This window comes from Geospiza fortis, unplaced genomic scaffold (assembly GCF_000277835.1).
Source record: "Geospiza fortis unplaced genomic scaffold, GeoFor_1.0 scaffold70, whole genome shotgun sequence".
Lineage (NCBI taxonomy): Eukaryota > Metazoa > Chordata > Aves > Passeriformes > Thraupidae > Geospiza > Geospiza fortis.
The window spans coordinates 5,298,887-5,310,914 of NW_005054317.1; the positions used below are offsets into that span (position 1 = coordinate 5,298,887).

Sequence of the window (12,028 nt, forward strand, 5' to 3'; positions counted from 1 at the left end):
TGAGTGGGGAATGTAAATGTCTCTCATTTCCCTCGATGGAGGCTGGTAACGCTCGGCTGAAGTGGATCTGCTGGAAAGCTTCTCTTCATTTGAAGAGACTGAGGGGGATTCAGTGCCCACTTCCTGTGGTAGTTAGTTCTACCTGTTTATTAATCGTCTTCCAGATTTAACTTGGGTTTGTGCAAGTTGATCTTTTGTCTGTGTTGAGTTGTCTCGCTGACATGCAGGGCAGTCCCTTTTAACTTCTGTGGCAAATTGGCATTGGCCAAAATTGCTCCAGCCTTGGCTCCCCTGTCCATGTACAGGGCTGCTGGATGAGTTCAGTGTTAGTGACCAAACAGTGGGGTCATTAAAGCAGTAGAGGAAAGCAACATCTGTTTGTACAGACTTTTTCCATACAGTAGTAGCTGTACCAATTAAATATGATTATTAATGTATAGGCCAAACATGTATTTATTATCCCTTTGTAGTCTCACATTACAGAAAGAGGATACTCTACAGGTAAGTGTATTTCTTACATTGCAGTGACAAGCATTGCCTTACACCTTTTATGTTACATTTACAGATCTGCATGCAGAGATTCAAGATAAAGCTGACAGGACAACTTCTTTAGCCACCTGGCTTCACTGTCAGAAAAAAAAGGGTGAGTGATAAAGGGAAAATGTAAAGAAAGTTGATATACTGGAGGTGGATATGCTGAGAGTCTCCAAATCTTAGAGAATAAATGCTGACTTCTGCTTTGTTCACAGTGGTTAAGTTGTGCTGGTGTAGTTATGTTTGCAAAGATTAATGCCAGTGTATTTAAAAATAAATGTACTGGTCCTGCGTCTGCTCCCTTGATTAATAATGCCAGGTGGGAAAACCAAGAAAATTGAAAGTGACTTTTTAATGGTTCTTCTGAATTTCCATGAAGCTTGCTTATGTAGTAGTGTGCATCAAGGATTTCTGTGGAAAGCAGGAAATTAAGATAGATAAGGCTGCATAACTGTGGATTTTCACTGTGTATTGAGTGGATAAATACCTAAAATTTAGCTAGTAGAGCATAATAGTTATCTGTGTGTATAATATCACAATAACTTTAGTCTTTTAAGATAATTCAGCATTCTGTACTTGCTCATAAAGGTATAACATAATTGTTCTTTGATTAATAGCTAAAGTAGAAATAGGGTGGCTTTTTTGCTAAAAAGAGACAGGCAGCCTGACACAGACCCGTTTTCATCAATAAGCTATTTTGCTGAGATTAAGGTATCCCATAAGCTTATATTTGTTTCAGCAACTTCTTATTTTTGTTTTTCACTTCATCTTCACCTTTTTCTGTTGTCACATTCAGAAAGTTGAACTGGGATAATTAAAGCAGCCTGCAACATAAAAGAAAACATAATATAGAAATTCAAGATAAGTCACATTATGCAGTGAAATTTAAATTGATATGATTTTTTGTTTTTATAAATTGTAAATTGCTGTGATCGACTGTTTACAGACCAGTTAAATACTAGATTTGTACAGCCCAGAAGAAACAAATGTGTGCTATGCTGTGGTGTGAATTTGCTTTTTTTTCTGATCATGTTTGCCTTTTATGACATGGTACATTAATTTTTAATATATATAGGCAGTTGAGCTGTTAATAGGTAAAAAATACATAAAAAAGAGATTGAAGCAAGCAAATATTTCTAATAAATAAAAGTATTTTCAGAGGAAAACATTTAAGGGAAGCTAGAAAGAGGAGGTCTGTATGTGGCAGCAGCACTCTGTAGGTTTACAGCTGTTTGTACCTGTCTAATCTTCTTTTTACCTTAAGTTATTGTGGTAACTGTGGTGTTTCCTGCTATAGGTGATCTTGAATCAAATAGCCGCCTTATAATTATCTTTAATTTAGATAGATTTGGCTTCCATTTAATACTCACATATGCACACACCCAGTTCTTTCTCCTGTTCTTTATTTGGGAACCGACTGAAAATGTCTGTTCGATCCCTTGCAGTACCTGAGTCCTTTAGGTGGCACATCTGCACAGCTGCTGTCAGGTGCTGTTACCCACATTAATTGTCAGACTTGCTTTTCCTTGGAGAGATCCTGCCAGGAGGAAAATTCTCTGGAGAGGAGGTGGTGACTAATTCTGCCCTCATATGAGCACATTTCTTAGATGCTCTGGTCATGTGGATAGAAACTCACCAAACCTTTGTTGTGAACTGGTGAACATGAGCCAGCTCCGTCCTAAAGCTGCTGTCTCACCCCTTTAGCTCTGAGTTCAACTCAAGCTGCTATGATTTGCCCCTTGGCATCGGCTACTGCTCTGGGTTTGATGTCAAATTAAGAGAATTGTGCAGCTTTTGTTGGGATTGAAGAGGCAGTTTAGGTCTGTCCTTTGTGTGTTGGTGGGATGTTAAGCACAGGGGCTGGGTGAGCAGAAAATGGCAGTGAAGCCAGTCTGGACTGCAGAACCTTGTCCTTGGCTGTAATGGAATTGCACATGGTGATCTCTGTGGCTTGTTGAGAGCCTGATTGCTTTGCTTTTGAGCCCTGAGCAGCCCTGGTGAACTGAATCAATTTATCTCTTTGTGAGAACATGTGGCTTGAATTCCTGATTCTCTGGGCATGTTTGTGTTTGAGCTGATATTCTTCTGGCTCCAGACAGAGAAAACAGGAGCTCTGAATGGAACTTAGAGAAGAAAGGAATGAAGGGTCTTGCGTTCTGTAATTCTATGCTCAGTTCAAGTAATCAGCAGAGGAGTTAAGAATTACAACAGTTCTCTTTCTTGTTGGTCATTTTTATAATGTGGCATGTATATTTAGAATCGTTTAGGTTGGAAAGACCTTTAAGATCATTGAGTCCCACCATTAGCCAAGCACTGCCACTAAACCATGTCCCTGAGTGCCACATCTGCACATTCTGTATTTGGATATACGATGCTGGTGTACTTAGAATGTATGAAATATTGGACTTGCTTATTATGTCATTGAGAATTAATTTTATGTACTGTCAGTTTTAAAATAGTCTCAGATTTTCCAGATAGAGGAAGAATGAATAAAGTAAAAAAAAGAATAATAAAACCTTAATCACTGGCACATCACAATCTGGCAATAACAGTACTATTTATTAGGTGGAAAGATGGAAAAGTTCCATTTGCAAAGCAGCAGACTATGTATTCACATTTCTTACTGCTTGCATTGCAGTGGATCTAAATTTGATCAAGTATCTTTGTCATTGAGAGGCAATAAATGTTTGCCCCCCACTAATTGTTTCTAATGGATTTCTTTTAATTTATTGTGGACATGAGAGTTGGAAGCACTGAAAGTTGCTCAGATTTCATGAAAGAGCTGGAGCAATGTTGCCTTGAAATAAAACAAGAGTGTTGAGTTCCTAGAGGAAGAAGTGTATTCCCTGAATGCATTTTTTCCAAACCAGCTCTTTCATATGTCTGAGATTTTTAAGACAGTTTTCCCTAGTATTTGTTTACTTGTAAGATGATTGACTTTAATATTTTTCTGGGACCGTTGTATATCAGAGGCGTCAGAGGGTTATCTAGATAGACTTTGAAAATGTAATTGCATTGACCAGCATAGATTTAATTTTTTAAAGTAAGTTATCTGAATTTGGAAGCCCCTAACTTTGGACACCTGCTATGTCCTGTAGAAAGAAGCATGGTAGAATGGGAGTGTGTAGTTAATGTGTCCTTTTTAAGGAGAATATTCGTAGTACCAGAATACCAATTACATTATTGGCCCTGTGGAAGAACTGAAAGGTGATTGCCTGAATTAAGGTGACATTGGGTGGGAGTGTGATCGAATTTAAGTTCCCTCTTACCAAACACAGTTGGTAAGCCCTTAGAATCTCCAAATAAATACTCGTGCTTTAAGGTCAGTCCAGACCTCATGGATTGCTTTTCCTTTCCCTGATAAAAGCAGATGCAACCATGCCAAATTGCTTTGCTCCGGCTTAACCCCAGCACTGTTTGAATTCATAAATGCTACAAAAGGAAAGCTTATTACCGCATGCAACGGTGAAGTGGGAAAATGTCATGCCTACCTAATCTATTTCCTGGGAAGGGGAGAAAAATCTTTTTATTCTTTTACTAAGACCTGGGGAATAAATTAAGGACTGGATGTGATGCTGATAATCAAGGATTGTCTTTCATATTTTGAATTGATATCAGCCCTGTATTTTCTGTTGTCTCTGATATATTTTCTCAGAAATGAGACAGTAAAGGAACTTTTCTTCTGTATTGAATTATAATAATATACTGTATTTAAATAGTTTTTATTTTTTACACTTATTTTACTTATCTTTTTTACTATTAAGCAGCTGTTTGTCTGAAGCTCTTGGTTTAAGGATAAATTGTTCAAACACTGACACATTATTTAGCAGATGAAACAAAGCAGTGCTGCATTTAGGTTTTATATGTTAACTATAGCAGTATTAGAAAGGGCATCAATGAGAGCTTTGCTCTGTATTGATAACAAGTACATAGTTTTAAATAACTTGGACAAGAACAAAACACTCCTAAAATAGAGTGCTTGAGGGGAAAGTAGGTTTTCACACTGTAAACAGTGTTCTTGGAAAGCTGGGAGAAGGAAAAAAAATACTGTAGCACAGTACAGTAAGTGAAATCATTACATTAATTGAACATTTGTCTATTTGCAGTGTTTTTGCTTTGTGGATGTCAGTAAGATGAATGGTTGAGAAAGGAAGTGAAAGGGAAGTAGTAGTGGGGAAGGTTCAAAACAAAGTAATTAACATTCATAGGGTGTAAATTGTGGGTAATGTGTTAAGTTCACTTTTCTGAAACTGGTTTAGTGGTGTTGTAAACTGCTACCTGTAATTGACTTAGCAAATCTACAAACACAAATTTTGTGATAATATATTCCTCAAGTTTTAAATGAGGATGACTGACATGTTGTGTTCTATCAATGAATCTTATTTTGTTTCATCATAAAAGTTTCACAAAATTTTACTTCATTGTAGTTGAAATTCTGCATCTAAATTCTGTATCTAACAGGTGTTAAATCCTTTTCTTATGGAAGGTGCTGCTTAAACCTGAATGCCTCTCATTGTGGTTCTAAGCCTAAAATAGGGCAGATACTTTTTAAGCTATTTAGTAGACAGAGTATCAGCCCAATGAGATACTGACAGGATTTTATAGGATGCAGATGCTGGAGGAAAGTGTAGTATTTCACTGTTAGCATTTTGTTTCTGATGACAATCCAGTTATTAGGTTGCTAGTTTTCTCACAAAACATAGCATGTGGCTACCTAATTAGATTGCTTTAAAGCCTGTTGGAAATGCTGATATGTTTCATATAATCCTTTTGCCTTGGGTTGCTGTTGTTAAAGGCTAACTTCTCAGTCTTGGAAAAAAGGCTTGTTCACTGGGCTAAACATGAAAAATGCATTATGCTTGATGTTCTGCTTGATGCTCTTGGTTAAAGTGTAATGTGCAACAGAATTCTCTCTGTACTGTGGCTCTTGAAGCTGTAGCTGCTGGGCAATAATGGCAAAAAGGTGCTCTGATTACAGTTATAGGGACTCTACTTAATCATAGTTGGTAAAAGATTAAACTTTAATCATTCAATTAAAGCTTTTGGTACAACTTTTTAGAAAAGAATATCAGTAATGAAAAAACTTGGTCTGGATTAGTGTGTGTTATTTGACACTGCAGACAGCATTGTCTTTGTGCGGCATACTGCATATATATTGTACTGGAAGGGTTTGCATTTAATGAGGTACTCGAGGAAAGTGGAAGGATTTTTTTTTAATATGCTTTAAATTATCCATGAATGAAACCTACATGTCCAAGGCTTCACCGTACACGTTTAACTACTAAAAAGGGAACCCACACTTCTGTGTGAGAGCAGTAAGACTGAAATATAGTTTTAGGGAATTTCTTATTTAAAGGTACTCAAAGGCAGTTGCAGAGTAGTGAAATCACCAAGAAGATTTAGCATAATCAGGGTAAACACAAAACTAAAGTTTGAAGCTATTCAGTTGTCTTATGAGCAAAAGCAGATCCCAAACTGGCATGTATTTATTGCTTTATTGATAATACTTCTGAAGAAGAGCTACTGAAATGCATCTTTAATCCCACACCACGTTTTTGTATCTCAGTCTATTATTCATTTTCAAATTATTCAAAGAATTTCTCGGAATCTCTGCCAATCTTCTCAAAGAAATGATGTGAGCAAGGAAGGTGGAAAATAACCTGTTTGTTCCAGCTGCTGTCCTGGAATACTGTGCCTGGTGGCTGTCTCAGGTGAGCTGAGCTGAGTGCTTGCAGTGAGTGTTCAGCAGTGGCTTCACTGTACAGAAACTCAAACTTGGGTTCAGTGGCACAAAGTGAGGATGACTTTTGGCCATATTCCTGTTATGAAATGTCATAGTCTTTTAGCCCTTTCAAGTGTTGGTACTAATGGTTAGAACACAGAAGCTGCAATAGCCAATTGATTGTTTTTTCCTATGTCAGCATTCTATATTCTGCATGAGGAACATAAATCCTTACCATAATTCACAAGTACAATTTAAAATAATGGGCAACCCTGTTAACCTGCAGGTAGGTGAAGCTGCTTATTCTTGTTATCGTGAAAATGAGATGTTGAATAAGACAGCAGTAATCTGAACCTATTATGTTTTATGCTACCTAAGTCAATACTTTATAAACATTTGTTTCAGTAGATCCCTGTAGTTAATGCTATAGTAATAGTAAGCATTGTTGCTGTCACTGTTTAAATAGTTTCGCAAACCGAATTTCTTCCAGGAAAATCTCTGCTGACTTCCAAGCCTGGACAATGCTGAAAGGTCCTGAAAAGGACTTGGCCATTTCTTATATGTTTAAAGACTCATTATAAGAGTAAAATTTTAGTGATGGGTACAGAATTCCAATTTAATTGGAGAGTAGTAGAATGCATTTTTTTCCCTCTTCTAACTTAGAAACTGATTTTTTTTTTCATTTTTTTTCCTACCTGACAAAAGCTAATTTAAGCCAACCAGATTGTACATTCAAAATGTACAGAAGCTTGGTCCTATTTACTGAGTATTGCTCCCTGGGTATATCTCAACTTCCCCTCACAGGACTGACAGATGCCTAAATGTAAGAGATTGTTCTTGTCATGGGAAGCACTGACACAAATTCAGTTGCGTGGGTTGTTGGCTCTGTCTGATGTTGTCCCTTCTAATGCTACTGAACAAATCACCTTGCACAAGGTAAGCAGCATGCCCTGTTTGCCTTTTATTGAAAGCTGTTTCTTCTGATCTGTCATGTCATGATATCCTTTTTGAACAGTGTTCTTGAACAGTCTTGTGTTCAGGCCAAACTTTCACAGCAGTTTTCTGTTGCAGAGTGATCTCCTATGCAGCGTTTGACTGCGGATGAGTATCAAAGGGCCTATTCACTGCAACATGAAAGGCTTTTACCTGCTGTGACTAAACCATGTTAAATTGTTACAGACATGCAGGTGTACCATGTGTTGGCAGGAGTGTTCGAGCATAAATACCTTTGTTCAATCACCAGGTAATGAAACCAACAAACTTGATTTGTCTCCTTCATGTGAATTAAAGAAACAGATTGACTAAGGGAGATCTTGCTGAAGGAGTATTGACTTCTGAAGAAGTTATGTCTTTCCTTTGAAATATATTTTGTTCACTATATTTTATGGGTCTTCTAATTGCATGTTGTTCAGAAGAGGTTTACTGTAAACTCTGCATGGCGTGCTCACAGTTGTATTGAAAGAGAATGTGATAAGCTACAGCTTTGTTGAACTAATTAAGTACTTCCTGGCTTTGTTAATGTTCAGAAAACTTGACAACAGTTGTATTGTGCTTTCCCCTGTATGTTTTGAAAAAGCAGTATTGTAAATTATATAAGGACAATTTTTTGCTATAGTGATACCTTCTGTTGCACTGCTGACCCCGATGGAAAAGCTGAAAAAGACAGCTCTGGTCATTTTTGCTCATTATCAGCTGCCTAATTAAGTATTTCCCTATGCACATTGTACAATAAAGTCATTTTGTAAAAGTGTGGAAAGGAAGATGTTCCTGTTGACACTCTTGGTCTAGGAGGAAAAGTGTTGGTAGAGAAATCTGCTCTCCAAAGAAGGAAGAAGCATTAACAGTCTTCAAGAGAACTTCTGGAACAAATACAGGTATGGGCAGCCCTCTTTCTTGGGAGGGGATAGTGTCAGTGAAAATTTAAAACCCCATAATGGCCTATAGATTCTCTGTACACTGGAGTGTCCATGCTGCAGGGTGCCATGTTTGAGCTTGAGTTCTCAGAGCAAGCCGTGGGTAGGGATGAAAAGTTCATTTTTATTAGAGCTGTATTCTAGTCAAGCCTTTCCCTAGATTTTTTAGAGTAAGTAGGATGTACTTGGGATACGAAAATGAGATGTTGGATTGCTTGAGAATGCAGTTCAGAGCATCCTGGAGTTTTTATTACAATGATGATGTTTTTAGTGTTTTGGTAGACACAAAGAGGTGGAAGGAGCAGAGGCAAAATGCAGTTATTTTCAGTAAGATGAAATACAGTTAATAATGTATTCCTCTACTTGAAAAACTTTTGAGAAAATTTTCAGAAGATATTTTGATGAGTTCAGAGAGAAGTTGGTGGTATCATTAAATAAGTTGACAACTTCTGTAATCAGCTTTTTGGTATTACAGCTCAAGGGAAAGTCAATAAACTTTGATTCCCAGCATTAATGTAATTATTTTTCCCCTCTTTTTTTTTCTTTTCTGGCTCCTTCTGCAGAAGACTGCAGTAATGTAATATCAGATGGCCAAAAGCAATTCAGTGTTCAGAAAGGCAGTGTCCCCTAGGATGACGTACAAATGTAGGAAGGCTGGGGGTGGAATAAATCATTTTCTCTGATCTTGTTAGGGATGAAATTATTATAGAGAAGTAAACGTAATTCGCTGAATATTCTGTGAGATAGAGAAGTATGAAGCTCCTTTGATTATCAAAGGTATTTTTTTAAGTTTTTTTTTTTCCCCTCACCCACAGTGTTTTTCTTACACAGTACACAAAAGTGTGTTCTCATTGCCACTTGTTTTGGTAGTTGTAATATACTACTTTAAGTCAGCTGCTATACTGCTATAAGTCAGGTGCTATATTTTGGTTGATTGGGCCAATTGGACTTTAATTTTCATCTTCGTCTGACCTTGGCCTAGTGAGAAATTACTTTAAATGTTTCAGTAAAAAAACTTGCTTTGTGTTTCATATTATTTAATTATTCTGCTATTAATGTATTCAATTCCATTCTCATAAGACAATATAAGACAGGTGAGATGAGTGAATCATTACAATATAAATGCCCTGGTGAATATTATAGGCTAAAGAACTAGCAAATTGACCTAAACCCACAAAAGCTCAATCAACCTCCTCTGAAAATATTCTTTTCTATGGAAAAAAAAAAATTAAAGGTGATGTACTGAATCTTTAAAACCAAACCTTTCCATAGGTTAATCATCAGTGTGGTTACTTGAGGCTGACCAACAACATTCAGTTGGAAGTGTGAGGTGCAGCATTAAAGGTGTGATTTCAGGTGTGAGGTAGCAGCTGTAGTTGTGTAAATCTGCTTTCAGTCACATAAAGAGGCAGTAACTAGTAGCCAGTAGAGCAGACTGGCTGCAGTGTTTGTCTCAGTGTAAGCAAGTCTGCCCTGAAGAGTTCAGCACTAACAACTTTAGCTGGGCAAGTACAACTCTATCTAATTCTTTAACTTTTATAGTCTGGGTTTTGAGGTGCGTTGCTTTCCAGTTTAAGCCTGAAGTTGCTTAGAATGATCGGTTATTGTTATGAAGGAGTAATGTCCCAAGTGCTTAAATTTAAGGGTGAAAAAAGATGTACCCAACTGACTGAAGTGTTTATGTTCCAGTTTGGGGAGAGACTTGCCTTTGAATAAGGTGGACACTTTTTTATCTCATGAATTCAATGAACAGTAAGAGATACTGAATTTACTGCTTGGTGGTTAGTCTGTAGTTATTCCCTGGGTAAATATTTGTAGAGCTTTTCTCTTCACTTCCTCAACTTACACTTACAGATATCCAGAGAATCATTAGATTGTGTCATGATTGTTCTCCCCTTTGTCTATCTTAGTAACTTCCCCAGAAAAACAGTCTTGGAGCCTTTTCAGTACAGAGGAACAGGTTTCACAAAGCGGTTACAGGTTTGGATGATGCAGCTGAGCATGTCTTATAAATTCCTCTATGTGCATTATGATACAGTGAGAATTTGGTGACCTGTGGTAATTATATTGTGTGATCTTTCAAAAGGAGGACCAAGCTCACATAATTGGCTTAGGTACTTTGAAAAATGTTACTTTTTGATGTTTATCTTATACAACTGATATTTTCTGGCATTTAATAGGGAAAATATTTTACTATGTGTAAAACTGAACCTGAACTAAGTAATCTAAATGTTCTTTCCTTGTGGTTTCTCCTTATTTTTTCCTTATTTCCCTTTTGGAAGAAACTGGTAATCAAAGTAGCAGACCTCTGGCTGATAAGACCTGTTTTATGTAGCTGTAAGTAGGGGTACACTTTGAAATGCTGACAGGCCTTGCATAAACCGAGAGCTGATTTTTCTTGCCCCGTGGCAAGAAAGCAAGATCGTGATGCTTTATTGTTGAGGCAGGTCCTTGAGTAGTGTAGCTAGATCTTAACAAAATTTACCAAAGGGAAAACTTCATTTCTGTAGGTAGTAAAACTGTTTTGAACTTCTATTATTGCTGTGTGTGCTTTGTTTTTCTTGTGTCACTTTCTTAAAATGGTTGGTTTGTTTGTTTTTTCTGAAGGCATGATTTCACCTTTCCTGAGCGTGTGTTTTACCCTTTGAAGTTATCATTAGAGTATTTCCTTTGGCAATATATTTTATTGGAGCATTAGCAATGCAGCTGAGTCATTGAAAAATATGGGAGCCATGGGCAGATGAGGCTGGCCTGGTAGTTTTGTGTTAGTAATAGAATTCTTTTTAGTTGTCTTTAGTAGAGACAACTGTCAGTAATGTTTACCTTGGCAAAAACAAGGCACTGGGAGTAGAATAAGCCATAAAGAGAGTATGTAGGTAATACATGATAATAATGATGGTGCTTATTAGCAGATGACACATTTGCATGTGAAACAGATTGGATAAAGAGCTGTCCTGTACAATCTACTTCTGGAACAGCCAGTGCCAGTTGATAAATAAGTCTTTAATGGGCTTAATGACTTTTTGCATGATTTCTTGAAGAAAGTCTGTGGTTACAGTTGGTGATAGCATCACAGGATTATTTTGCATAGTGACTTGTATTTTCTTCTTAGGTATATGTATATAGAGATCATTAAATTTCTATTCATGGTGCAAACATTTACATAGGTTCAAAATCCTGAATGACCAAGCAAATTTTATAGTTTGAAGTAATCTTCCACAGGCAGTTGACTGTATGACTAATAGAATTACAAATGCGTAAAATTGCTTTTACTGGAGAAGCCAAAATGCAGAATAATAGCTTGTCAAACTGTCATTTGCCAGTGAGAGTGTAGATTTTGTAGTCCAAATTAGGTTGTGTTCTTTTTCTTTTTGTCAGGTCACATTCTAATAACCATATTGTACATTAAACCCTGTGATTATCTGAACACTTGACAGATGGTAGGATGTTAATTTATATGTAAGAGACAGTGATTGCCTGTGCAGCAATGGCATTCAACAAAATATGAAATGTCAAAATTCCCTTTTTTTGTTACATCTTCACTTATTTCAGCAAGGTAATTCTAGCAGAGGAATATTTTGTGTAGCTAAACATATGCTTCATTTACTAGTATTAACAGGTTTTGGAGTTTTGAATCTTAATTTTTATATTGAGAGGTGTTTACATGATGGTCTAGTATACAAGAAAATCGTTGAGTACAGTGAAAGAGGTTATTATATTTATGAATCTAAAGTTTTTAATATGCATATGTTTTAAGGAAAATGAGATTACTTTTAGGTTTACTTAAGAGTTACTATGATACCCCTGAGTTGGCTTTATGATAATGCAATTGCCCTAACTTACACCAGAGTTACAGTAA

The 12,028-nt window shown here is 36.8% G+C and overlaps 1 protein-coding gene across 1 annotated transcript in view; it reads left to right on the top strand.

The window, feature by feature from the left end:
• Positions 1 to 565: 565 nt before the first annotated feature.
• Positions 566 to 12,028, top strand: part of FHIT (fragile histidine triad diadenosine triphosphatase) — a 367,077-nt gene continuing 355,614 nt past the window's right edge. The window contains exon 1 of the mRNA XM_031056313.1: positions 566 to 643. The gene's annotated coding sequence lies outside the window, so the exon portion shown is untranslated. The remainder of the gene's footprint in view (positions 644 to 12,028) is intronic.